Genomic DNA, 27262 nt, shown 5'->3' with positions numbered 1-27262 from the left:
GCACCCACTCTCTCTCCCGCACCCACTATCTCTCCCGCACCCACTCTCTCTCCCGCACCCACTATCTCTCCCGCACCCACTCTCTCTCCCGCACCCACTCTCTCTCCGGAATACTCCCCGCTTCCCCGAAGGACCCCTCATCGCCCCAGGCCGCAGGTGATCCCCTCCCCATCCTCCCTCAGCACCAGCAGGGATTCCTGCAGGCACCTGGGGAGGGTGGAAGAGTGGCTCCTAAGATGTTACTTACAGAGGTTTTTAAGTCTATAGGCAGGGGTCCTCAAACTTTTTAAACAGGGGGCCAGTTCACTGTCCCTCAGAACGCTGGAGGGCCGGACTATAGTTTAAAAAAAAAACTATGAACAAATTCCTATGCACACTGCACATATCTTATTTTGAAGTAAAAAAACAAAACGGGAACAAATACAATATTTGTATTTGCATGTGGCTCGCGGGCCGTAGTGGTTTTTAAGTCTATAGGCTTCAAAAGAAACATCTAAAGAAAATAAAAATAGCCGGGAGTACTGAGTACAGACCAGGCCTGTGCGAGACCTACAGGCATGCCTCCTGCATCCCCCACAGCGCTCTGGGAAGTCTGAGGACTGCGCTGTCTGGGGCCTGCCTGTCCCACACAGGGGACATCAGGCTTAGCCCATGAGTGTCTTCCCTGTCATCTCAATGCCAACCCACGGCAGGCTCGGGATTCGAATCAGGATGACCTCAAAGGCCCCTGTTTTAGCATAACATAATCATACACGTTTTCTATGAAACCAACTTTGCACTTAGTTGCTTTTAAAAAAAAAAATGTATTTTTATTGATTTCAGAGAGGAAGGGAGAGGGAGAGAGAGAAATGTCAATGATGAGAATCATTGATTGGCTGCCTCCCACATGCCCTACACTGGGGAATTGAAATCAAAACCTGGGCATGTGCCCCGACTGGGAATTGAACCGTGGTCGCCTGGTCTATAGGTCAACGCTCAACCACTGCGCCACACTGGCCGGGCTGCACTTAGTTTCAAGTAAAGCAGACTTGCTACTGTTTTTACTCAGCAGAAATAAACTTTCTTAATTACACTGGAAGAACTTCAAAGTGTTTGCAAATGAAAGAACAATTAGGCAGTGCACATTCCGAAAGCCATTTGGTGGTGAGAGAAGACAAAATGGTACTCAACATCCTACATACACAAAAAAGCCAAGGCCACAGCCACACCCCTCCGATCTATAATAATATAAGCGTAATATGCTAATTAGACTGGACAGCCAAACGACCTTCTGGACGAAGCCAGGGCTGCAAGGGTTGAGGCAAGCCGCTGCGGCTGGAAGAGCTGAACCCCTTGCACGAATTTCATGCACCGGGCCTCTAGTGCCTAAGTAAAAAAAAGAAAAGCTGGTTTCCTGAAAATCCACCAGAAAAGAAAAAAGTCAGGCTTCACAATTAAATGTGAATTTCCAGTTGTGTTTACACCTAAGCACTGACTTGGAACGAGAACAGATGACTTGCTGTCTACAACCATCAAGAAATCTGTTATCTACAACGTTGACAAGTGGGATATTCCACATAAGGTCATTTTTCAGGACCACATGACACATGGAGCATAAATCCCACTCCATCTGCAATGGCGCATCTGGACACAGTGAAACCAAGGCCTGTGGCTCGTTATTCTTGCTCTTCAGTAAGTTTTCTCTTATCTCCCAACGTGAAAGCTACCAGTGGTACTGCTTACTGCTGCTGGCCCTATATCAGACGCTGGGCTGGCTGCCGGACCAGTTGGTGGAATTTCTTGCTCGAGCAGGATACCCTGTCAGCTCCATCTCTTATTATGGGGGCTGGAAATCCCGACGACCACGATTCTCCGAGCAGGTCTGAGGTACGAACCGGAGTTCATTCTCTGGTGAATACAGGGGCTTCTCCTTTCAGCTGGGCCCGCAGACCATGCCCCTCAATCAGCTACAAACACAGACAGAACACCCACCAACTCTATGGGGCCTGATGGCTCTGACAGCAAGACCCGGGACCCGCCTGTCTGACCACGTCCACCCTGAACGACTGCCCCGGCCCATGGGCTTCTCCAAAACAGACCTTGTCCCAACTGCTTGGGCTACTCCGGAGCGCTGATCTGCACATCCTGGTTTTTACTAAGCTGTTTAAGAACCATCAAGTGGCTTTAAATTAGGCAGCATTCCTTGTAAATACCCGATAATTTGCATGGTTTCAGAAGTAAATCATCAACAGCGGACATTCTGACGGTCTCTCTGAAGGAATTGTTAGTAAGCGGGTCTCAGGCAGGGCCAATGCAGAGCTCACCCCATGAATCACAAGTCCTTACAGCTGCTCCCACACAGACGCTGCACTGGACGCATGATCCATAAAGAAGCACATTAGCGTGTGAGGTGGGAGAGAAGGCGCAGACTTCAGATACAGAGCTTACATCTTTGGTTACGAAGCAAAAGGAAGGCCTGCTTTGTGGGTTGGTCAGAAAGATGAATTGGTAAGTCCTGTAGCTCTGAGAGCCAGCTCTCTCCTGTTCACTGCTGTACCCCATCGCTGCCCATGGCACCGGGCACACAGTAGGCACTCAACAGATGTTTGTTGCAGTAACTGTCTCACTCAAGGTTAAAAGCCATTCTGGGGCATTGCTGCCTGGCATCAATCCTCCTCGCACACACCAGAAAGTCGCTATTTTTGCGACCGCTTCAGAGTTGTAGGCTAACTGTCACATTTTGACAACTCCCAGTCTCTTCTCTAATTCACTCAAATTTCATGTGTATTGTATGACTTGTGACAACTGTGTTGTATTTGTCTGACTTCACTAGTTAAAAGTCTGATGGCCTTATAATTTACTGTCTGTGGGAAAACACTTTCAAGAACGAAAACAAACCATCAAATTGTACGGGGACAACAGGCATAATCTGGGGCTCTGGGCAAATAGGACATATGCTGTTGTTTTTTTTACCACGTCTCTTACATCGCCCTCTCATTTTTATAGGTGTCTGTGTACGACGAGGTGAGTATATTTTACTGGTATATGCTTTTTGAGGGGGAAAAAAACCACCTCTTTACTTACAACTGAATTTACAGATATTTCTAAAAATGTTATCTATCTTGGTTGTCCACTGAAGTAAATTAGTACCTCAAACTTTCTATTCCCACATTGATGAGGAATAAGGGGAACATATAAAGTGAAATGAAGAGAAGATACTTTGCTTTCTGGTTAGATATAATAAACGAGAGGCCCAGTGGGTGCACGAAATTTGTGCACGGGGGAGGGGGTCCCCTCAGCCTCTCCAATCCGGGACCCCTTGGGGGATGTCTGACTGCTGAGATCGGGCCTAAACCGGCAGTCGGATAGCCCTCTCACAATCCTGGACCGCTGGCTCCTAATCGCTCACCTGTCTGCCTGTCTGGTCGCCCCTAACTGTCCCCCCTGCTGGCCTGATCACCCCTCATTGCCTCTGCGTGCCGGCCTGATCACCCTCAACTTCCCCCTCCCTGCCGGCCTGGTCGCTCCTAACTGCCCCCCCATCCCCGCCTGTCTAGTCGCCCCTCATTGCCCCCCTGGTCGCCCCACACAGCCTGCTTGTTCAATCGTTTGGTCATCCCTCACTAACCCCCCTGCCGGCCTGGTCGCCCCATGCAGCCTGCTTGTTCAGTCATTTGGTCGTCCCTCACTAGCCCCCCTGCCGGCCTGGTCATAGGCAGCCATTTGTGAGGGCATGGGGGTTAATTTGCATATTACCGCTTTATTATATAGGATATGAATACCCCAATGGGGCCATTAATTTCACTTCAACAAATGGTTACCGGGAGCAAGGCATGGTGGGGCACTCTGCTGAGCACCAGAGGTCAACAGTTGGGATCCAGCGACATCTAAAGCTTGGCTCCTGGGTATCAGTAATGCAGCTGAGAAAAGTTGGCTCCAAAAGTTTCCCCAAATGACCAAGGAGCCTACAATAATCAGTCCATAGGAATTACCTAGCACAGTGATTAAGAGCAAATACCCGTGACCATGTCAAACACAGTGATTACATTATCAGCATATGCCTGTGGTGAAATTCCTACCTGGACGACTATCATTAATTTCTCCTGGTCATTTGTCATGAATGATTTACTACCACTTAACAATCCACATGGAAACAGGTTCTGCAAAAATGATAGCCAATACTGCACATGTCTTTAATTTCTCAACTAGAATTCAAGCTTACATCTACTCATGGTTACAGTGTAAGTTCATATTGAAGTACTGTATTGCATTGCATTTGGGTATTTCCCAGGCCCCTTAGCCCAAAATGCTATTAAGATACTTAACAAAATTGGTCCCTTTGGCCATTACTCACCCACTTTATCCCTGATCTAAAAGATATTAAACGCATATGCCTTCAACTTAAAAAAATTTTTTAATGTGGTTTTCTTCCACATTTAAACCAGCTACTAAACCCAAATACAATTTTGAAAACAATTTCCCAAATGTCACATGGAGCTGTCCAACGCAGCTTAAACAATGAGAACGAGCACAAAGACAAGGCCTTGTGGGACCCAGAGCACACGCAGCTCTCGGGCTTCTAACGGAGTCGCGGAGACAAAATGCTCCAAGTGCGGTGGGCCCGCGTGGTGAAAGCTGGTCAGGGTGCACAGGAGCTTCCCATTCCTGTAACTAAAATCTCCCTTCAAATTCAACTGGGCCAAAACTTAACCTCTCATCACTCGGAAAACACCACTTTCTAGGTTTAAAACTCACCGGGTAGGTACTGATCACATTAAGTTTGACATTCCTTTTGTCAAACTTAAATTAATGATCTTGAAAAAAAATGTTCTATATCTCATAGTCAACCAAAATTGTCATCTTTCTAAAATCTTTACAGGTAAGAACGTGGCAGAAGTGACATCAGATGGAGAAGAGAGAGCAATCCTAGAATAACCCTAAATTTCATTTGTTCAACTGAATGTTTTCAACAATAGATTTCCGTGCTTTAACTTGCTGTAACATTTTCAAAGCTGTGTCTAGTGGACAGATTAATGCCGAGATGAATTCACTTTTCTCACCCTGAACTCTACAAATGCAAGGAGGAAACCTAAATATTTCTGAAGGGATCAAAGCGCCCTATTTTAATTAGCAAGATAAAACAATATTTTAGGCAAACACAGGGAACAAACTCTAAATCTGAAGTGACAGAGCACCAATCTGAACATGCAGGACAAGGCTCTGAGGTGAATGTCACACCATAGGCAGGGAAGGAAAAAAGAAGCTTGCAGGAACTTTCTGTCATGGAGTTGGCTACAGACCTTGATCCAAACCACAGAGAGGATGTTAAGAACACAGGGTTTATCGCCTGGGTTAGAACCCGAATTCTGCTCACACTCTCTACATAACTGGGCTCAATTGCCTTCTTCCATCTGTGAAGTACCACAGTGCCCATTTCCACAGAATAAACCATTTATGTAAAGGGTGTGGTACAGCAGGTACTCAGTGTAGAATAACTAATTGTTACTAGTATTCTCCAATAACACTGACAATCACATAATGCTCAACAATGCCCTCAAAGTGCTTGTTCCCACGCTCCCCTATCCTGGGGATGAGGATGAGGAGGAAGGCGGGAGGAAGAAGGAGAGAGTGAGACATCATTTCTAGGCATCTAGAAAAGTCCAAGGAGATCCGAGGCCACTGGTTAAAGCCCTACACATTCTAGGACAGTGGTCAGCAAACTCATTAGTCAACAGAGCCAAATATCAACAGTACTTCTTCAAAATAAGTCGCCCAGGCCGAAAACCGATTCTGCGCATGGGCCATGAAGTTTCAATCGCACTGTACGTGCACCCGCACGTGGTATTTTGTGGAAGAGCCACATTCAAAGGGCCAAAACGCCGAATGTGGCTCATGAGCCGAAGTTTGCCGACCACGGTTCTAGGAGACCGAGCCATCAGCCAGTGTCTTGGCGCTACCGAGAATCTAAGAGGTTTCTAATTAATGAGGAATGCAGAGATAAAATATAGGATACCCAGGTAAGTTTGAACTTCAGACATACTTCTATTTTAAAAGGCCATTCATTATTTATCTGAAATTCAAATTCAACTGGATGTCCTATATTTTTATTTGCAAAACTTGGCAACTCTATTTCTACTACCTCCTTTCTCTTCACTTAATTCACTTAAAGGGAGCCGGAGGGAATTCTGTTTTATCTTCAATTCCCAGAGACTACGCACGTGGTTTCCAGCAGTGCAACAAACAGTGCCATTCATTTACAAGTGTTTCTTTTGGTTTCCTCAAACTTCCAAGGAATTTGACCGTGACGTCATATGACGCACACTCTGCACTGCTTTCTAGCCGAGGCAGAGATGGGCTGTCACCATCTCACCACGGCAGCCAACCTAAGCCCCTTGCAAGCTGCACAAGATCGGATTCCACATCCTTCCCTCAACCACGAGGATCTGAAGTTTAATTCGCATCATGAAACCAAGCGCGTTAACCAGGCCTTTCAAATCCCCTCCTCCTCTCCCCAGCTGGACACACCAGGCTCTCATTCATGGACCAGATAATCCCCCAAGTGCCTTCTGGCTCTCATTTTCTTTGATCTATGACCCATAACGTTGCTAAGTCCCAAGGCTAATTTGTTCATGAATCTCCCTCCAATGGAATTTGTACCTCCAGCCTCGGCCTCACAGTCCTGGCTCCCAGCTGGCTGCGGGTGACCTGGGACTGGCGACCTGGGGCTGGCGGGGAGCTGGTTCACTCATTTACTCCCTAGTCACCCCCTCACTAGAGCCAGTTCTCTGAAGGCCATGTTGGCTTCCGCCAGCACAGGGCCTCCCTCCCCGTCCTCCAAGGAGACTTGTCCACCGCTGCGGTGAACTACGCACTATGCCCATCCGGCCCCGCAGGCTGGGTGACTTCTTGAAGTGTTGCCCTTTTCCTCTCTACACTTTCTTACACGTTTATGCCCAGTAATGCTGTTTGTGAATAAATAAGATGGCAGGGGCTACAGCTTTGGTTGGCTTCATCCCATAAGCAGCACATTCTTGTAAAATGTATGCTTTTCTGAGAGTCAAGTACTGTTAAAAAGAGAGGGAGGCTTTAAACCTGAAGATACTCCCTTCATTACCATATATTTTCCAAGTCATTTTCTCTTGAGAATGAATATTCTCCCAAGGTCTACAGTCTCAGAGTCTTTTTCTCTAGGATCTAGATAGTAATGAATGAAGTGCTCACCATATGCCAGTTCTATTCTAAATGTCACGCTGCACTGTTGAGGGCTGTTAGAAACCCTCTTAAACAGATGAAGAAACAGAGCAGCTGAGTAACTTGCCCAACATCACAGACAGAAGGTTGGCTCCAAAGTTATGGTCTTCATCCATGTATTCTCCAAATGCCCCAATTTAAAATTCTTTAGCTAAAATTTTACACAGGGAAAAGGTCTGAGCAGAAGAAGGAGGGTAGAATACAAAAATAAAAATAAAAATCTGGAAGGTGATCATGGCCATTTCCTGAGCCTTCATAAAAGATTACTGAAGAAACCTATCTTGACACAACGTCACTGTGGAAAACTTAGGAAATCTATGTTTCAACTCCAAGTCTTATTTATTAAGCTTATAAAATGCATGGGAAGCATTGAAAAGCAATGATTATTTTTTATCTTAAAAACAAAACAAGCCTGTAACTTAGACTGATGAAATAGATGGTAGTACATTCCAGTAAAAGCCCATCCCCTAGCCATTAGACCATCTGGATAAATTAAATTAATCCCACATCCTGAATTCATCACACGAGAGATGCTAATGTAACAGGGAGAATGTGCAGAAAGGCCTGCCTCCTCTGGGGGCCGACTAACGGAACAGCTGATAGGCAGTTGCATATAAAAAAAGAGCCAGTATTGTAGCAGGGATGGTTTTGTGTGTGTGTGTTTTTGTGTTGTTTTGTGGTGGGGAGGGTATATACGTTCATGACTATTTTAAAATTCTGAGTGTTAATAAGGTATAGTCTTCTAGGGAATATCTCAGTCAACATTTTATTTAACACCTTTTGCCTAAGAAATACACAGCTCCTAAGTCAATGGGAAAGACATTGTAGTTTATGGTCTCTACCTAGTCTAGGGAGTCCCTCCTACCCCTCCCCTAAGAAATGCCAGATGTTTATTAGACAACACATTTGCATAATAATTGCCACCCCCCACCCCGACCCCAGTTCATATACCTGTACTAGACTGTGGCAAACTGGAACCCAAATGTCTCATTATAATTGCTTTATCCCACCCACCAAGAGGCCATGCTGTGTGGATAACTGGTGAGGGGCGTGAAGTTTAAAAGTATATAGTGAAAATAAAAATTTAAAGTATTTACTAGTCTCACCTTTCAACACCAAATCCATACCTTTAAAAATGTGCCTTTATAGTTAAAGTGCCAGATATTGGTTTCCTTCACTCAGAAGTGGTATGTAGGTAATAAACTTTTATTATATAGAGTTTGAAAGTTAATAGAGACCTTTTATATAAAAGGGTAGATAACTTTTAAATATTTTAACTGGATTGTATACAAATGCCTTATAAATGACATAACAGATTTTCAATATGAAATACTGTAATACATTTTGTTAGAGAAATTCTGTTTTAAAAAAACGTGATTTTCGCTAAAAGTAGGACATTTAAATGCAAAAAAAAAATAGTGTCAATAGGAGTCATTAAAAATAGCAACTGAGCGCTAGCCAGTTCAGCTCAGTGGATAGAGCGTCGGCCTGAGGACTGAAGGGTCCCGGGTTTGATTCCGGTCAAGGGTATGTACTTTGATTGCAGGCTCAATCCCAGGCCCTGGTCGGGGCACATGTGGGAGGCAACCAATGGATGTGTCTCTCTCACATGGATGTTTCTCTCTCTGTGTCTCTCTCCCTCCCTTCCACTTTCTCTAAAACTCAATGGAAAAATATCCTCGGGTGAGGATTAATACACACACACACATACACACACCAGCAACTGAAATGTGATTATAATATACTCCACAGGAAAAACTCCAGAGAAAAATATTAGATCAAAGGAAGGAAACTCATTGAATTAATGAGAACTTTAACAAAAAAAAAAGGAAAAAGCTTTAATCATTAAGAATTAAATATACATTTAGATATAGAGACCACTATTTGAGGGCTAATTAGAGAAAACACAGAATAAACTCTTATTTTAATCTGCAGGGAGCAGTCCTGAGCAGAATAAGGTCTAAGAATTCAGCTACCATATCCCAGCACAGGTTTTAAGAAAAAAATGGTGTGTGGTAACAGCAGCTTGATCATTTTTATTTACTAAATTCTAGGTACTATTCCAAATACTTTATGTCTAGGAACATAATTACTGCGTGCTACAGATGGTTCTCCATCCCATGTTAAGGAAGAGAAAACTGAGGTGCAGCAAGAGTAACTAACTACAAGAGGACCTCAAAACTGGTAAGGAGCAGAGCTGTGATTTCAATCCAGCCCTCCCTCCAGGCCCCGAGCTGTGAACCACTGCTGTGTGCCCTGCCCACTGAGGACGGAGTCAGCACTGAAGGAGCCTGCAGAGGCACCAGCACTGTGTTCTCATTCTACAAATGGAGGCCCAAGCACACCGGTCTATAAAAGTGTGCTCTGGTGCCCACCTGGTTGCGCCTTTCACAGCTTTCCTATGTCCTTTGGCATCCACTTTAAAAGTAACTTGAATTTAAAAAAAAAAATGTTTTTAAGAAAAAAAAAATAACTTGGATCATTGTACAAAGCTAGAGATGCACAGGTTTGCTTTGACTATCTGGCAAGGGTACCGTTACAATTTTATAATAAACTAGAGGCCCAGCGCACGAAATCGTGTGTGGATAGGGTCCCTAGGCCTAGCCTGCCATCAGGGCCATCTTCCGCCCGCTCACCAGTCCCCAGTCCCACCCTGCCACCACCCGGTTCCCACGTGGTTCCCCACTCGCCATCCTGCGATCGGAGCCTGAGGGCCAGGGGTAGGGACCAAGAGGTAGGCCGTTCCACCTGCTCGCCAGTCCCCAGTCCCGCCCCACCGCCACCCACCCTGGTTCCCCATGGCTCCCCCTTCGCCATCCTGCCATCGGAGCCTGTGGGCCGGCGGGAGGGACCGAGAGTGGTCAACGCACCTCATAGCGACTGGTCGAGCGGTCGTTCTGGTTGTTCCGCCGTATGGTTGCTGGGCTTTTATTACATAGGATGAGCACTTGTTTAGCTCTTGAATACTCTGCTGTTAATATCAGCAGAGATATCTGTGGAAATAACCTCCTAAAACAATATTCTCCTATGAAATATCTTATCGATCTACTCCAAGAATGAAACACTGTGCAATATGAACACCACAATGGTGTGAAGATATAAGCAGTTTTTATAAGATTCTATACTGTTAATTAGCAGATGCCTCTTCTGAAAAGAATACCTTTGAGGCTATTTCAGATTAGCAAATTAAATGTTAAAATATTACATGCTGGATCTAATGAATGTCAAAGTTCCTTCAAACTCCTGAGATTCTATGATCTTTTTGCGTGTGTGAAATCATAATTTCTGGTGCTTTAACTCATGCACCTATAGAATGGGAAGGTGTGCCAGGACCCCACTAAACAGCACCAAGATGTGCTCCAATTATGAACAACAAGACGCAACTATCTCTTAGATGATGACAGGCAAGTGACTTTGGGGGTGGGGAGGAGTGGTTAAATTCCTAGAAATACCAATGATGAATACTAGCTCATCAGTGTGTTTGTGTGTGTGTGTGTGTATTAATCCCCAGTGCTCCCATCACCAGACGGCAGCACTGGGGTTCCTTTCATAGGTGTACAGTGCCCTCTACTGGTATAAATATAGAATCCCCAAAATGCATTTTTCTCTTTAAGTGCATTTCAGAGGCCCCACTAATAAATATTTATTCTTTTGGAATCTTTAAAAATATTTAATGAAAAAATATCCCTACTCTATTGATATTAAACATTCCAATTAAAATAGACCAGATATATAATATCACAAAATGGAAAAAACTTAGTAATCTAATCCCGCTGGTGACAGTAAGAATACATGTCATGGCACCAAAGCTTTTATAAAAAAAAAAATCACCTTTCTGGAAATACCTCTAATAGACTCAAAAAGTTACCTAAGGCACCAATTACAGAACAAGAATGATATATTTAAAATTCTCAAAGGCTCTGAAGCTTTCATTTGTCAAATATTAAGTGTCCCAACTTCCTTACAGTTTGCTTTGTTTTCAAAGGTAATACTACTAAAAGCTTTGCTTTCTCTCTTTTAAGTCTCAAAGGTTATCAAAAATAAAATTAGTTATAAATAGGTTTTTTAAGTTTATAAAAACTTCCAAGGGGAAATCTTACCTACATGTGTGAAAAATGTCAAGTAATAGTTAACCTCAAAGTCCTCATATGATTCATTATATAACATTAATGCACATGTAATTATGACTAAGATATTGTACAGGAGTTGAAAGTAAAGTATGAACTTTTAAGAACCAACAGGAATATTTTTAATTTTTGTAGGCTGAAATAATTTCCTTGAAATTTAATTTCTGTATCTTTCCATTGCAAAAAATAAAGTAGGAAAGAATTCAAAATGACACTTTTCACAGTTGAATGCTCAAAACAAGATTGCATTCCAGCTGTGGGGAAATACAACTTCTCCAGTCTTGCTCATATTCTTTCTTTTTAATCATTCATAATAAAAATAGTTGCAGATAGGTGAGTCAGTTGGGTTTTGCACAGAATATATATAGATTAAATGTAGAGTTGTTTGTCAAGAAATATTATTTATTACTTAAAGAAGTAATAGATTAGGAAAAGTTAAGATATTTAACTTTGATAACTAGGATTTCAATATTTCTGTAATATGTTTCCTATTCATTATTTCTATTTATTAATTTATCGACCAATATTCTCTTCCTAAAATTCACCAATCATTCCTAACAGTAGCGGCCAGCTAATCTTAATGGCGAGCTTATTCTATATCAGGTAGCTACTAAATGCTTTACATGAATGACTGCTTTCTGTTTTCCTATTGAGGTGTAATTCGCACACCATAAAATTCACCCTTTTCAAGTGTGTAATTTAGTATTTTTAAGCATATCCACAAAGTTGTGCAACCAACCCCACGATCTGATTTCAGATTTTCATCACCCGGAAAAGAAACTGTATCCGTTAGCAGTCAGACTCCATTCCCCTATTCTCCTCAGCCCTTGCAGCCATAACCTACTCTCTGTCTCTGATTTGCCTATTCTGGACATTTCTCATACCTAAATCATCCACAATGTGGCCTTTGTGTCTGGCTTTTTTTTTTTTTTAATATATTTTATTGATTTTTTACAGAGAGGAAGGGAGAGAGATAGAGAGTTAGAAACATCGATGAGAGAGAAACATCGATCAGCTGCCTCCTGCACATCTCCTACTGGGGATGTGCCCACAACCCAGGTACATGCCCTTGACCGGAATCGAACCTGGGACCTTTCAGTCCACAGGCTGACGCTCTATCCACTGAGCCAAACCGGTTTCGGCTGTCTGGCTTCTTTTACTTATCATAGTATTTTCCGGGTCCGACCATATTGTAGCATGTATTAGTATCATGCATTACTTTTTAAGACTTCAAAGCAAACACTTGAGCTAGGTACAATAATTAGCCCTGTTTGACAAAACAAAACAAAAATCCCTAAGATTACTGAGAGATAAAGTTACTTGACTCTTGCTCTCTTACCTGACTTTGAATTCACACTCGTTCACTGTATTTCTATGGAGATGTATAAACTATGAATGCTATGTGAATTGCATAGAAACCTATTACATGGAGTAAAATGTATATATTTTACAATCGCTACCTAGGTCTGTCACGAGTAAAGGCATAATCTAAGTTCTGTCTTGTGTAAAAACACAAGGGATCTCTAGGGTGCTTTCAAACTCTAAATTCAAATTGTTTTTAAAAACATTAAGGGGTTATTCACTTACTCTTCAATTCTGACCTGATATCTAATCTTTCAGAATAATTACTAACTATAACAGATATTTCTTTTTTAAAATATATTTTTATGAGTTTCAGAGAGGAAGGGAGAGGCAGAGATAGATAGAAACATCAATGATGAGAATCATTGATTGGCTGCCTCCCGCACGCCCCCTACTGGGGATCAAGCCCGCAACCCCGGGCATGTGCCCTTGACCTGATTAGAACCTGGAACCCTTTGGTCCGCAGGCCAATGCTCTATCCACTGAGCCAAACCAGCTAGGGCTATAACAGATATTTCTATGTAATGTAGATAGTACAGCTTCAAATCATAGACCATGAATTGAACAGAGCAACAGGGGAATATTTTATATAATGAAAACTTAGTATTAACTTATAATCCAGTTTATTTTTATTGCAACAAATAAGGAGAACCAGTTTTAGGGCTATAGAATATTTTTTAAAAGGGTCTCTGACTGCACACATGTGGACACTTCTAGGATAAATCAGAGGCAGGTTCTTAGCACGCTGATCTGGAATGCTTGTACATCTGAGCACTTCTACTCACTGTAAATTTGCCAGCAGCAATAGAGAACCTTTTTGGTCTTTTCATTATTTTTGTTGTTTATTCAACATTATCTGTCAGTATGTTTGTGTGTGTGGTGTAAGTAACAATGTAGGAGTAAATGACAGCTGCAGGATGAAACACCCTAAATGAACACTGTCTGTATTTGGAAAATACATGCCGAGTTGCTCAGAAAAAAAAAAAGTTGGCAAATGTAAGATATAAGAGACTGAAGAAGGAAGAGGTGGAAGTCACTCTGTTGAATATGCTTAATCTAAACAAACACTGTTATCATTAATCAGAATAACATTTTAAAGATGGCTGTCTAAAAAATGTTGTTTTAAAACTGTACTAAAATTCATTTGAAAAGAAAACCCAAGATTTTCATAAAGGTCTTAAAATGAGAATTAAATGACTAATCCAGAGTTTATACTTATAAAAATAAGAATAAAAATGGTTCAAGCACTGGATCTCATTAATGAAAAATAACCAAAGGTGACAAACCTTTAAAAAAGCATTGAATGTAAGTGGGAGAGAGAGGATTTGAATCATAAATTGTTAAGGTAAACAGCCCGCTTCTGGGTCCCAGGCTATCAGCAACCACTGTTCTAGAATGGTGATACAGAACAGAGCTTTTGGAAATGATCTATATGTACGGTGACCAATTGTGCTATATTTATGTTAACCAATCCAAGTGTGGCTATTGAGTATTTCAGTTCGGATGGTGTGATTAAAGAACTAAATTTTTAATTTTTAGTGAATTTAAATAGTCACATATGACAAAGGGATTTCTTACTGGACAGAGCAGAACTCGAATGAGAGGAACATAATATATTGTAAAAGGGCCACAGTACTAATGTCCTAGAAACTTAAAAAGTGAGTTCTTCGCATTGCAGATGGAAGGAAGACAATAAGGGAAAATAAACTCGCCAGGAAATCTAAATTTAACCTCCAAGGTTTTAGAGATGCTTCCTTCAGTCAGGGACCAGGGTTATAACGCCACAAGGAAGAGCGAGGGGCGAAGGGAGGCAGACACCGCGAAGCCAGAGGGAAGGTCTCTATAGTGGCACAGCAACTGCCCTGCAGTGGTAAGCTCACATTAAGCAGTCATCTAGTTTAGGTGCTATACTAAGCACTGTACATGGATTTCCATTTACTCCTCCAAACAAGCCTACCAGACAGGTATGTTTATATCCTCCTTTTATACATAAGAATACTGAGACGTAGGGGGTTCATTTGCTGAAAAGAAAAGACAAGCTCTAACTGAAATCTGGCGACCAGTGTCCTTCCTCTATGTTCCAGCTGCATCTGCATATCCTTCTGCCAGAGCGATTCACACAAATACTTTACTCCTGCGCCCACGAAAGATAAACCCCTTGCAGCCAGGAACTGTGCTCTGCCCACTCCTCACTGTCTTCCTCAATCACCTACTACCACCAACTTCCATCACTCAAAGCACTTGAAATATAGACCCTTCCACAGGTATGTGCCGAGTTTCCTGGGAATGTATTTCTCCTCCATTCCAGTGATGAACCCAAGCGGAACGAGCTTTCTCCAGTTCTCGCCCCTCAAGCATTTCTATTTGGGTGTTAAAATCAAGTTTTGCAAACTGTTTCAAAGAATCTGGCAAGAAACCTGGAACTTAAATGTTTGTTAAAAACATCTAACATTGTACTTTTTTTTAAAAAACCAGACCCATTAATAAAAAAAGCAGACTTCCCATGTTTTTGGAAATTATGTTGCATTAACTATACAATTAAAACCCTGCATTTATTACACAGAAGGTGTGCCATGAAACAGCATTCGGCCTTATATGTTCTTCTTAAAAGCACAGCTGAGTCATACTGCTTCCTGGAACTGTAGCGTAACAAAGCCTTGATAGTTCAGACTTTATTATATTCACTCCTCATAGGCACAGCGCCAGTACCTCCTGGTAAAGTGAAGCCAAGATAAACTTTGGGACACACATCCCCCAAATCAGAAAGGACCAAAAGGAGTCTAGGAATGTATTCCCTCAATCTAAATCTATAGCCTCCGGTCCCCACAATGTAATGAAATTCAATCTATAGACAAAGTAAGAATATTCATATGAAAAATGCACTCACGGCTCTTGTTACAAACATAACCGAGGTGATAAATAAGCCCTTAAACATACCAAGCAGCACTTCTAGTTAAAAATGACCTCCCCTTCCTGGTCAGAAACAAGTCTCCTCGGGCTTCTGCTAACTGTTTCTGACGAGTAATGTAATTTGAAAGAACAGGAGGCACATTAAATTGGCCCTTGCCTCGAAATGTTCGTTTTACTTTTTCCTTCTTGCCATTGAGCCTATTTACCAAAACACCTCTTCTAGTCTTTACAAACATCAAAACCATCAAGTGTCTTTATTCCATGTCAACATATGAAAACCAACATCTGCTGGGGAAGAGAGCTGAGCGAGAGCCCTGTATCTCACGTTATCATTCCTCCAAATCACCCAGATCTCTTTCACGTGCAGAGCCTCAGTCAGTTTTGTGCGAGAAACAGATTCTGGGTTTCTAACAAGCTCCCAGGTGTGGTGGCGAAGTTGCTTGTCTAAGGCTAAGTAGCTAAGAAGGAATTTTTTCACATCTCAGTGATTTTTTTAACAGTTCTAATATCTTTTTAATGTTCGTTTATTCTTTCAACAAATTTTACTGAATAAAGTGTCCCCGAAAATGTATGCACACTTTAACAGCTGATAGCTCAATTTTGAAAATGAAGTGTATTTTAATAAACACTGACTGCCTTTATAATTATTCAAAATGTGTGTATGCATTTTTGGGGACACCCTATATGCAATATGATCAGGAACTTCACTAGGAGCATAAATAAATTAAGATCTGGCCTCGGCCCTCAAGTCACTGCACTGTAACCGCCGCCCGGGAATAACGGGGTGCCGGGAGAGGGGGGGGGCTGCTCTGGGAGAGAAAAGGCGCAGCCAGGGCTCCTGCACGGAGTCCTGAAGGCCAATGAGGCCCACACAGTGGGGAAGAGGATCCCATCTCAGCAGGGGAAGAAACAGCAAGACAAGCAGTAAAGGACCCTGGAGGCGCTCAAGTGGCTGGAACGTGTGATGTTTATGGTGGAGCTCAGACAGGAGACCCAGGAAAGGTGAACAGACCAGAGTCCAGCATGTCACTGGAAATTCGACAAAAAGCAGTTCTACGTCAAAAGCTGACGACAGTGCACTGAGGAAAAAAGAGGAAATTGAGACCCATGAAAACACTCTGCCCAAAAAACTTGCTATAAAGGAATAAAGGGACCAATAACTAGAAAAGGACAAAAGGTCAAGGGCAAGATTTATTTTTTTTGAGTGTGAAAGACTTAAGCATCTTAATAGGAAACTTGGGGTCAGCAAAAAGGAAAAGATGAAAAATACAGGAGGGAGAGAAGCAATACCTCTTCCTAAGCCCGAGTGAGTTTCCCAGCCACCTGGAGAGGTGACTCCTGGTCCTGGGGGCTGCGCTCTGCATTGTGGGAGGATGTTTAGCAGCATCCCTGCCCCTAATCCTCACTGGATACCAGTAGCCCTCCCATCCCATCCAAGATGTGAGACAACCCAGGGTCTCGATGTTGCCAAATACCCTCTGGGGGGAGGTGTGGGAGACCAGATCTCGGGATTGAAAACAGCTGGTCTAGAAGCAGGGCCCAGGTAATCTGAGGCCGGCTCAGGGAGGCTGCCGGAACCAAGTGCTTTCCATCTGCCAGTTGCACCAGAAAGCAGGAGGGTCCTCTCCTGAGGGAGAAAAAAGGATGTTTTGTGGTGAGCGGGAAGTTCTGCAATGATTCTGTGGAGAACAGGAGAGGCACATACTACAGGAGGCAAAGCTGTCTGAGCATTAGCAGTTTCCATTTCAGTAGGCCCGTGGTCGGCAAACTGCGGCTCGAGAGCCACATGCGGCTCTTTGGCCCCTTGAGTGTGGCTCTTCTAAGCCTTAGGAGTGCCCTAATTAAGTTAATAACAATGTACCTACCTATATAGTTTAAGTTTAAAAAATTTGGCTCTCAAAAGAAATTTCAATCGTTGTACTGTTGATATTGGGCTCTGTTGACTAATGAGTTTGCCGACCACTGCTCTAGGCCTACAGAGCAGCCTCTTTCCATATGTGGGCTCTCCCGAAACGACACTAAGGAGCCTGAGCTTCAAGGATGCCTGAAGGATCTTTAGCGAAACATTCTTAACATCTTAGGGAATTAAATCACCTGGAAAAGCGTTCTCACTCTTAGAAGAACCATGTTCTTGTTCACCAGAGAAAAAACTTAGGGGTAAAAGCTGAATTGATCTCTCCCATCCCTGAATGTATCACTTAACCATAATTTTGCAAAGTCGTCAACAGTAAGGCTTCTATATTTTCTATGTCCCAAATCCTACCCATTACAACCAACATTTGATTTTTAAGACATAAAAATGAAATAATCTCATAATTAGGCAACGCTGTTGAAAAACTGTCATATTCATTTTCATATGCTGCTGGGTACTAGCCCACATTAATACTGTGCTCAGTGAAAAATGAATATGCCTCGGTGTCCGGAAAGCTTGATGACAGCACACTGCCATAAGTGAGCGGGCAGAGGACACAACTAACTATCTCACTTAAACTTTATCTTCTAAATAGAATCTTTACAACTTGAAAATTCGGTTTATGTTTTAATCTGATAATTTCCTCAAAATGTGCAAACGGTTCTTGCTGATAGCACAGTTCAGGCAGTGGCCCTCACGCAAGTGAAGAGAGACCAAGTGTACGATAACATGCCCCGTGTTTATCGATATTACCAAGGAAAGTGATCTGTAAAGAAATTTATCTCACTTAAATACCTCCCAAATGTAGCTGTTACTAAAATATGAAACTCAGTCCCAGACACATTTCTCCTATGGATCCATAAACGTATTGAACATCTTCAAGTGCAGCTAACAGAACTGGATTTGCATTCTCTTCCTCCTCAAGAGATCAACTGCATCTCAACACAAATATCTGAAATATGCGAGAGCAATATTCCCAGGTAGAAGAGGCAAAGACTCGCTTCTGTGCTTTATAACCCTCAGAATAAGAGTATGTTCAAGAGTAGGGCTTTTTCCCACCAGAGGGAAGCCACAGTGTTTGTTATAACCTCACCATGGTTAGTCTCTCTTGCTAAACAGAACTCCTGTCGGGTCTATAACCATCTGAAGTGTTCTGAATATTGAGTGGTGAGTGCTTTGGATACGTTACCAATTCTCTTCCAAAGAAAGAAAATTCAAGCTGGATTCACTTTCAGATCTGCTATATGTAATGATCAAAGGGCAAAAAAATTAAGCTGAAATTCCATAGTCTAAAGACCAACGTGAACAATAACATCATTCAAATGCACCCCGAAGTGCAACGTGACCTGTACACTTGAGGCCTCTGATAGGATCTGATAATGGGCACATTAGAAAAAGCCGTGCACTTTACCCCAAATCTGACTATAAAACAATACCTAGGCCTACATTCAAGCAAGTGAAAAAAACCTACTGAGGACAAGTATGTTCATACAGCAATCGGGAGTATCTCTAAAGTGTTATGGTATAACTCTACTCCTCTCAAAGGAAACAAAAATTGCCCATAACTTGGAAACATGCTAAAAGGTATCAGAATTGAGACAGAAATCTAAGTGTAGTTAAAGAACAGTCTAGATATAAATAATTCAATTAGAGTTAGCAAAGCCACGAAGTTCTATGCCTGGCTCCTATCTTAAGCTACTAACAGAAAAACAACTATCTATTGCTGCAATTAACTAAATCAAATGACTCCAGAGCCAACATTAAGAAAATCAGCTTTTACCGGACACTTCAAAGTTCCAAGTTCTAAAGTAGACATACTTTTGAGATTTTATTTTTCTTGATACAAAATGTCTACAACCTTTGAGGGTACTTAGTATTAAAAAGTCCAACAAGGCCAAGTATCGGTTTCCATGCTCACCCATAATCTTAAAATATACTATTCTAACAGTAATACTTGGATTTCAAAACATGAAAGCTTGATATAAAGCTCCACTTTTTCATCTCAAGAAGAAATCTTGGTATATTTAAGTATTAAACAATGCTTGCTCTTTTCTTAAACAATCTTTATATTGGCTTGTTTTATCTTTGGTTAATAATACAAGTATACTAGTTCTAATTCCATTCTCTTTTTCTGAGTTATTTTCAATGGTTTCCTTAATTCAATACAAATAAAATTCTATTTTAATCACCTGAAACAAAAATTAACTGGGTTCAAAGGTCATCATGCCTTAGCATGTTTCTAATAATGATTTAAAACAATTTTATTGACAAGGTTAAAGTCAACCTAAAACAAATGGCAAAAGAATTATTCCATTTAATAACTTCATTGGGATTCCTTTCCCCTTTACAAAGAGCTGAAAATAAGATCAAAATATAATTATGACATCCACAAGATTATGAGCTAATAGGTAATTTTATCTATCTTACAATTTTGAAAAATCAGAGAATCCAGAAACTGGCACTTGGTTGATTAAATTATATAGTATGTGACTGAACCTCAAAGCAAGTGAAGGCAAGACTGAACATCAGTACAGTGGTAGGCAATGGAGAGTAACCTTAAGAACGAAGAGCTGTCCAGGCAGACTGAGAGGAGGTCAATGGAATAAATGCTGAAGACAGACATGCATTTTAAGTGGTAAAATGCTTCCAGACCAAGATGAAGAAGAGGTTTCAGATCTAATGCTAACAACTAAGACTAGTGGCTGCCTGGAGAAATGTGGGAAGTTTGGGGATTAGCCGGAAAGAGTCTGGGATAGATTAATGGTATCTGTCACAGCTGTGCCAGCAAAGCGAACGTGTCTCTTGGGGGAAGGGGAATGTTGGTACACCCCCCACATTTTGAAGCCTTGCTCTAGATAAAAACCAGAGTGCTGTAGCACAAGATAACCAATTCTATCACTGACGGGTTTACAATGCCGACTTTCCCCAGGCTCTGAGTTCTTTCTTTTGTGCAAGTTCGAGGAAAAGCAGGCCCTATAATATGTGACTCCCCCTCCTGGGGCTTCAAAGACTTTTAATTACAGGTGAAAGCTGTAAGATCGGGAAGATACGGGGAAGCCAGAAGCAGGCACTAGGCCAGTGATGGCGAACCTATGACACGCGTGTCAGAGGTAACACGCGAACTCATTTTTTTGGTTGATTTTTCTTTGTTAAATGGCATTTAAATACATAAAATAAATATCAAAAATATAAGTCTTTGTTTTACTATGGTTGCAAATATCAAAAAATTTCTATATGTGACACGGCACCAGAGTTAAGTTAGGGTTTTTCAAAATGCTGACACGCCGAGCTCAAAAGGTTCGCCGTCACTGCACTAGGATCTTAGCAGTTCTGCTACAGAGGTAAGTTCTGGGTTATATTATGCTCAGAGTGGGGCAGGAATAACTATGGTCACAAAGGCACTGAGAACGCTATTGATTCTCACTCACTAGAGTAAGTTGTCATATTAAAGAGGGCTGCTCCAAGGCAGTACATCTGAGCAGGAACACCCAAGAGATTTTCTTTCCTGGGCTAAATTCCAAAATCAGATAAAAGCCTGCGTTGTTTGTTTGTTTTATACCATCACACCAAATTTGGCATTTCAAATATGTACTCTTAATACATGATGAGTCCAACATACCATCTCCATCCCTATGAATCAATCCTACGCACACCGGCTCAATGACACAAAGTACTTTACTTTGAAATTACCAGTTTGATAAAAAGGAGTTTATAGAGTCATGGTTCGCAAATTAGAACATCCAAGAGTATGCCCATAAAATAGCCTTTTAAGAAAGTCACAAAAGGAAAAATAGAAGGTTTCTTGTTTGAACACTGAACATAGGACAGTCAAAGGTCAACAGGAGCACGTGCCTGCCCATGCACCTCTCCCCACGTGTCACACCTGTCTTCTGTCCGAAGTCTTGTTCAGCCTCAATGAAGCTTTGGCAGCTTTGGACCCAGCTGGTCTAGAGAAGCTGAAGCAAATCCACAAAATGAACTGATGCTATTAAGTGCACTGGATAGTAACTGTAAAGTGTGCTGTCAGGTTATAATTAATCAGAAGATGAAGTAATGCCTCAAAATGATTTAGCCAGCGATCAGAAACACTACTTCTTTAAAAATTATAGGCGGCTCTCTTGCCCTCTCTCACACTCTGAGAACTCCTTTAGTACTGTACTGAGTACACGTTTTGTATTAATTTCTGGCTAATAGAGTGTTTAGAGCCATTTTTCTAATGAGGACTGTGTTGACCCTGATGAGAAAATACCAGGCTTTAAAGATCATATTCTCAAGTACAAACTTGGTAAGTGGATATGAAACTCAAATAGATTTTTTTTTTAAAAGATACTGGTTTTAAGTTGTCTAATTCCTGAGAGAATAGTCAAGTGCCATCATGAAAAGGTCAAAAGAAATTCTATAAGATTTGCTGAAGGTTCTTGGAGAAGGTATCCGATATGTGTGTGCACATATGCACACACATACATCCATACATATATGTACTTCCAATTGAGTGTATTAGATTAGAAACTATTTTGAAATGTTAAATTAAAAATGTAAACAGCCAAGAGAGAAACAAAAGTGAAGTCAGATCACTACTGAGCAACTGGAAAAATATTTACAAGAAAAAAATCAACTGGGCCCAAACACTCCCAACCAGAACAGGTACTTTGTTTAAGGAGCCTGAGTAGGCAGGTATTTGACAAGAAACCCAGAAAAAAGGAGTGCTCTATAACCACTTTCTTTTCCCACCAGAGCTACAAAAAGGAGTGGAGCGCTGTCTAAAGCAGCGGTCGCCAACCTTTCGAACCTCACGGACCACCAGTGGTACCCGGACCACCGGTTGGCAACCACTGCTCCAAAGGTTTCCTTAAACCAGCGGTGGCCAACCTTTCAGACCTCACAGATCACCACTTAGACTCTAAAGCAGCGGTTCTCAAGCTGTAGGTCGCGACCCCTTTGGCGGGCGAATGACCCTTTCACAGGGGTCGCCTAAGACCATCCTGCATATCAGATATTTACATTAAGATTCATAACAGTAGCAAAATGACAGTTATGAAGTAGCAACGAAAATAATGTTATGGTTGGGGTCACAACATGAGGTTCTGTATTTAAAGGGCCAGAAGGTTGAGAACCACTGCTCTAAAGTGCTAAGAGCAAAGGGAAAAGTAGTGAAGCATTCCTTTGGGAAACTTCAGAAAAACCACACCTTTCAGGACTGACCACGAAGTGTCAGCCTCATTCAATTCTCCGATCAACATTTTGTGACTGCTCTTAAGACTTAGTTATACTATTCCTACAGTGTCTTAAAATAATTTTCATCTGATGTTTAGTGCTTAGAAGAGAATCAAGGCCTTACCCTTGTCTACACTTTTGGATTGCTAGGATAACAATCACCAGAGGCTCACGAGATGGGAAGCTAGGGCCTCATTCCCAGTTTCTCAGGTGCACACACCATCAGAATTTGTTCTTCATCTATAAACATTCCCACATTCCCTACTTTTACTAGCAGTTTAGAGGAACTGCTTTTTTTTTTGGGGGGGGGGGGGCCTTTTTTGACCCTTTGAAGACTGATATTAGTTTAGAAATCAACCTTAGTCTGCCACTGATTAAAATGCAGACTGATTTTACTTTCCAGGAATATAAAAGTCTTGTTATGAGGACAACTATAAACACACAGCTTAAATTTAAATAAGGCTGTGAACTGTGAGTGTGTGGGCCGGTGTACTAGACACTTAGACTTCTCCATTACGTCCCACATCTATAGCTTTAGGCCAACAAATAAATTTAAAATAATCAATGTGGCAAAGAAAGATCGGATCTGTAAAACATTTTAAGAGACAGCCTTCTTCCATTTTAAGCTTACTAAATATATCAAGGTAACAACTGAATTTTACATTATCCACTGAAGAACCCCGCTGTTATTTTTTTCTGATAAGAAATTAAAATACTGCTTTGCATTTGAAAGTACAGATAACTATAGTTATTAGGGCGTTTTGTGTAGAACCAAGATCCCTACTATGTGTTCCTAAACTGGCTACAGTAGTCAAGTAACTTCACTTCTCTTCCCCAAATAGATAATTTCTTGAGATCTTACATTTTGCTTGACAGACTTACTCTGGGATAAAATGAGCCTGAATATGCTTTGCAAATTCAGTGTCATATAGGAGAGCCTAATGAAATATTTTTAAAATTATTTTTCTAAATGTGGTTTCCCATTACAGTGTTAGGCCTTGAGTCAGACACATTTAAGAAAGTAGCTTATTTTGGTGATTAACAATTCTTTTTTAGCATGAATATATTCATGGGTAAAGTGTAAATTTTATCAGCCTTTTTCAAGTCCCCTGGGGAAAAAAATCTACTCTTAAAACTTGAGATCCTGCTACATCAGGAATATTTTTCACCAAATTGTTCTATCTGAACACAGACAGTTACAAAGGAAGCATTCTAATTGTTCTTCCTGAAATTAGATCAGAGCCATCTCTCTCTGACAGGCAAGCCACTTGGGCCAGCAGGATGCTTGCCAGCGGCCTAATGAATCTGACAGCTGTGTTTAAAGGCTGGTACTGAGGACCAGAAACACAAATATAGCTCAGAGTTGATGCACTGGAGGTAGAAAAGCGTTAGACCTATAAAGCTCCAAGAACCACACAATTCCATTGTCTCCCATCTTCCCAGTTTGGGTTGTAATGTTTAAATCTACACAAATAATTCCTTAATTATTTGCACTTAATATACAGTACTGATTTGCATATCCCCAAAATCTCTATTACCCACTATTTATTGACAATTATAACAACAGGGACCTTATGTAGGGCTATGTGCCAGGCAGTGTTCTAAGTGCCTTGGTGCTCTTCAAATAAAAATCAGAATTATCCATTCAAATTTCTGTAAGTTAGAGGGGGCCTTGTTAAGATACCTGTTTAGTAAAGACCTATACAGCCATGTAACTTGAATTTCAGTCAGATACAAAGGTGTTTTTTACTTGATCAAATAAAGATTATGCTAGTTAATTCTATAAAAATAGAAATGTATTAAGCTTTTAATACTAGACAAATAAACTGTGAACTGGTAATTTATTTGGTAAATAAAAAACCTACTTCTAATAAACCACTGAAATGGCAAGTAGTCATATCACTTACTTAAGAGGGAATTTTTATGAGTAGACAAAACAGAAAGTGCAACGATGGAAGTGAAATGGAAAGACTCATGTTGCACATTTCCAGGTTAGCTGTATGTACTGAGGTCTAAAAAAAACCCTCCACTTTAAAAAAGTAAACATTTTTTTAATGCAAAGATAATTCACAGTAAATAGATTCTTTGCTATAGAATACTAAAATTATTGGGTTTCCTTTGAAAAATTAACAAAACAAGAGTATGGGCATTACTAAATTATCTAAAAAGTTAGGCAGTGTATGTAACAGTTTGCAATACTTTAAAGTTGACTGTGATAATATCCATAGTAATTTAAAAATGGAATTCTATAAAGATGTTTTGTCACTCTAAAATGTATCACCTTCCCCACTGTGTGTTTTCAAATGTAAAATGTCTATTTACTTAGATTTTAAATAGTTCTAGAACTTAAGGCCACAGGCTGTTAGGAATTGTGTCCTCCAAAAATATGTTGAAGTCCTAACTCCCAGTACCTCAGAGTGTGACCTTATTTAGAAATATGGTCATTGCAGATGTAATTAGTTAAGATGAAGTCATACTGAAGTATGGTGAACCACTAATCAAATATAACTGGTGTCCTTATAAGAGGAAAATTTAGACACAGAGGGAAGAGGATGTGAACACACACGATGGACGGCCTTGTGATGACAGGGCAGACTGGAGTGGTCCCTCTAGGACACCACGGACTGCGGAGAACTGCTTGAAGCCTGAAAAGGTAAGGAAGAATTCTCCTCTGGAGACTTCAGAGAAAGCATGGGCCTGCCAACACCTTGGTTTCAGACTTCTAGCCTCTGGGACTTGGAGAAAATGAGTTTCTGTTGTTTTAAGCAACCCAGTTTTTGGTACGTCGTTACAGTAGCCCTCGGAAACTAACCGTCCCAGCCATCTAGTAAAATCTACCGTTCCAAAGGAGCATCTTTTAAGTATAGCACAGCTCTGAAGTCAGCAAAACCTGGGTTCAAACACCCACACAAATCAAAAGCTACGTGACCATGGACTTCTTTGAGTTTGCTTCTCTATTTGTAAAGAAGAAATAACAAATCCTAGCTAACAGTGTATTTCTGAAGATAAATTGTGTAGTCTGCGACACAGAGGTTGAAAGTATTAAGTCTCTTCACCCCCACACCCTCTCCTCTTTTCCAGTAATGAGATGCATTTTAACCCATGGTCACAGATTATTTGACTAACAATTCAGAAAGTAATATGATGAACATGAGGGCTGTAATTAAAATATTAAATAAATTTCATTTTAAAAAATAGTCCTAAATGAAGTCCTAATGGTTTTACTATTTAGAAATCTTTAAATCCTTATCCTGCGTATGACCACAGTGATACAAGATGTGAAGATCTGCAGAAACTTCTGAGATGTGAAGAGCTCTCTTCTCTTTAACTACAAGGCTCAAAGTAAGATCCATCACCAAAGAAGGAAAGATCAATTCTTAAATAAGAGTTATCTTGTTACACTTGCAAAGGTTGTTACTTATTTAATACAAGTCTTGTGATTTTACTATAGTCTTACTAATGTGTAAACTGACCCGAGCTCAGTAATAAACACAAGAGTCATGTCATTAAAAAAGATTGTTCAAATGCAAGAACATTTTATTTCATGTAATAATCACAACATAAGCAAAATAATAACTACTTTTGGTAAGATTAGTAAAAAGAGAAATATAACTCACAAGTATGATAAGCATGTTCCCTTGATGTGTGCATTAGGCAGTAATGGCCTAAGATTCATCTGCCCAAAGACTCGGAAAAAGGTGATCCAAGGCCAACACCATGACATGCTGTAGATTAAACTTTACATAAATCTAAGTTCAGTGGATTTAATAGAAGACTTGGAAAGAAAGAAAACCTAGAATCAGGTTATATATTCTAATAAAGTAAAATAACTGCAAATTAACTGCTGACACCACAGACAAAGGCTAGTCTCTAAACTCTCTGAATTCAATCAAGTGGTGAATAAAGACTAACACTGAATGTTTACTATGTATAACTTTACATTTCATTTAATTCAAGTCATGGAATATTCTTAATATAGGAGTTTTATACACAAGAAAGGCTTTGGCTACACATATAGTATATAAATGCCAAATTTCGGAAAGGAGATGCCAAAGCCACATCTAAAATGTAAACTGGCTAGCAATCACTGGCTCTGCTTTGACTGTATTAAATCATTTTAAAGTACAAGAGGTTTTAAAATCTTATTTAACTTGTGGGAAAAGGTGTTTTCAAAAAGAAATCTTATTGAATACCAACGCATCAGAAACCTGCTTCCAAAATAGCAAGTTATGCCCTGGCCAAGTAGCTCAGCTGGTTAGAGTGTCATCCCAGCACACCAAGGTTGCAGTTTGGATTCCTGGTCAGGGCACATACAAGAAGCAACCAATGAATGCATAAATAAGTGGGACAACAAACTGATGTTTCTCTCTCAAAAAAAAAAAAATTTTTTTTTAAACAGCAAATTATTAAGAAAGTTAACATTATGCCATGGTATAACCTTAAGAAAAAACAAATCCTGAACATAAAATCTAAGAAAATGAAGCTGCAGTGATTGCTTACAGCAAAA

The 27262-nt window shown here is 40.8% G+C and overlaps 1 protein-coding gene across 7 annotated transcripts in view; it reads right to left on the bottom strand.

The window, feature by feature from the left end:
- Nucleotides 1–27262, bottom strand: part of SCAF8 (SR-related CTD associated factor 8) — a 103909-nt gene that overhangs the window by 11338 nt on the left and 65309 nt on the right. For 2 of the 7 annotated variants that reach the window (XR_002830517.1, XM_023758185.1), the window contains one exon: nt 26262–26530. The exons of 2 other annotated variants lie outside the window; for them this stretch is intronic. The gene's annotated coding sequence lies outside the window, so the exon portion shown is untranslated. Of the gene's footprint in view, nt 1–16807; nt 17257–26261; nt 26531–27262 lie in introns of those variants that run through there. 3 more of the 7 variants (XM_014460117.2, XM_023758186.1, XM_023758187.1) reach the window with 3 other exon arrangements.

The sequence above is a fragment of the Myotis lucifugus genome, unplaced genomic scaffold, assembly GCF_000147115.1.
Source record: "Myotis lucifugus unplaced genomic scaffold, Myoluc2.0 scaffold_125, whole genome shotgun sequence".
Taxonomy (NCBI): domain Eukaryota; kingdom Metazoa; phylum Chordata; class Mammalia; order Chiroptera; family Vespertilionidae; genus Myotis; species Myotis lucifugus.
Note: the sequence above shows the minus strand (reverse complement) of the source record. Positions and strands in the feature narration are given on the sequence as shown.